Here is a 2,322-nt window from a genome sequence, read left to right on the forward strand (position 1 = left end):
ATATATATATATATATATACACATACACATATGTATATCTATATCTATCTATCTATCTATATATATATATATATATATATATATACATTTCTGCACATTTTCAGTGTTTATTGCTCCTTAGCATCGGCCACATACAAAAACTAACTCCCTAGTTAGCCTTCCTTTGATATTGCTGCACCTCTTATGTGTTCATAGCTTACACTGGGTGCATCTTATAGAGTTTCTACCTACGCCTTTTCTACAGATCGAGCAGGGCCATCTCTCTGAAGGGGTTTGTGGTTTGTCTGCCTTCCTACTTATTAGGACTTTGGTTTTAGCTAGGTTGACTCTAAGGCCCTTTGAGTCTAGTCCTTGCTTCTACACCAGAAACTTCTCTAGTCTGATAGTGACTCAACAATTAGTACACGGTCATAAGCATAGAGAAGCTCCCAGGGTCAGCCTGTCTTGAATCCCTCTATTATTGCCTGGAGGGCCATGATAAATAGGAGGAGGCTGAGGACTGAACCTTGGTGGATCCCTACCTCTACCCAGAATTCTTCACTGTACTCATTGCCAACCTTCACCCTACTGACAGCATCCCTGTACATGGCTCATACAGCTCTCACTAATCACTCATCTATCCCTAGTTTCCTCATTGACCACCAGATAAGGGATCAAGGGACCCTGACAAAGGCTTTCTCCATGTCAACAAAAGCCAAGTACAGAGGTTTATCTTTGGCTAGGTATTTCTCCTGCAGCTGCCTTACCAGAAATATAGCATCAGTGGTGCTTATACCTGGCACAAAACCAGACTGCATATCGTCTAAACTGACCCTCTCCCTAATTAGTTGGGCTATGACCCTCTCCATGACTTTCATTACCTGATCTAACAGCTTGATGCCTCTGTAATTATTTGTATCTAAAGCGTTACCTTTACCTTTATAGCAATTGACTATGGTGCTGCTATACCAGTCATTGGGTATGACTCCTTCATGTATCACCTGGTTAACAATACGGGTGACTAGGCTATAGCCGACACTGCCAGATATTTTGAGCATCTCTGCAGTGATTCCCGATGGGCCGGGGGCCTTCCCTGTCTTCATACTCTTAATTGCTTTATCTACCATGGTACTGTCAACTCGGATAGCTGGTCCCTCTGTTGGGTCGACATTCGGCAGACTCTCTTTCTCCCATTCATTCTCTTTATTGATCAATCTTTCGTAGTGGCGTCTCCAAACCTCTTTTTTTGCAGCCTCGATTAGTGCAAGTGTACCATCATCCATGCGAACACATTTCTCTCCTACGACATCACGATTCTCTCTCACACACTGTCTTGCAACACGAAATACCTCAAGTCTTTCGTCCTCAGCGGCGCAGAACATTGGAAAACTTTTTCTTATCTGCTTCTCTGGCTAAATAAACCTGTCGCCTAGCTTCCCTTCTGGCAGTCTGATACAATTTCCTGCTACTACCATTCTTCCAGTTCTTCCAAGCCTGTTTCTTTTGTCTAATGGCCCTGTCAGCAACATTGTTCCACCACCACGTTATTTTGGGTCGAGAGGGGACTTTGCACCATCCACAGATCTGGTCAGTCGCCCTCAGTAGATTGTCCCGTAGAAATCTCCAGTTGTCTTCTACATCGTGGGAAGCTATATCCCCTTCTATTTTGTCAAAGGCTTCGAGTAATATGTCTCTAAATCTCTGTCCATTCGCAGGATCTTTGAGCTTCCAGACCCTTCTCCTCCAAGCTGGTCATCTTCTGGGTAACCACTTAGCCCTGATCCTGAAGTCACTAACTTCTAGTCTATGTTGTGGGATACATTCTTCGCCTGGGAAGGTTTTGGCAGTTATAAGCAGCCATCTTTCCTTTTTCCTGGCGAGGATATAGTCAATTTGGCTAGTGTGTCTGTCAGAACGGTAGGTGACTAGGTGACTGGCAGGTTTCCTGAAGCTAGTATTGCAAACCATAAGGTCATTTGTATCACAGAACTCCAGCAGCCTGGTTCCCTCCTCATTGCGGGAACCAAAACCATAGCCTCCATGTACGCCATAGAAGCCCCCTGAATGTTGTAGAAAAAAAACCCCATTGAAGTCACCAACCACAAAGAGAATGTCTCTGTCATTCGTCGACGAGGTAGTCTGCAAGAGGGTGTCATAAAATCGGTCTTTCTGTCCATCGGGTATCCCCGGTTGAAGGGCATAGGCCGAGATAATGGTTGCTAACCCATGGTGAAGGACTAATCTAATCTTAAGTATTCTATCGTACACTCTAACTACCTCGATTACCTTATCCACCCATTTCTCTGCAAGAAGTATACCCACGCCCCCGACCCCGTCTGTGTT

Source organism: Octopus bimaculoides, chromosome 2 (genome assembly GCF_001194135.2).
Source record: "Octopus bimaculoides isolate UCB-OBI-ISO-001 chromosome 2, ASM119413v2, whole genome shotgun sequence".
Classification (NCBI taxonomy): domain Eukaryota; kingdom Metazoa; phylum Mollusca; class Cephalopoda; order Octopoda; family Octopodidae; genus Octopus; species Octopus bimaculoides.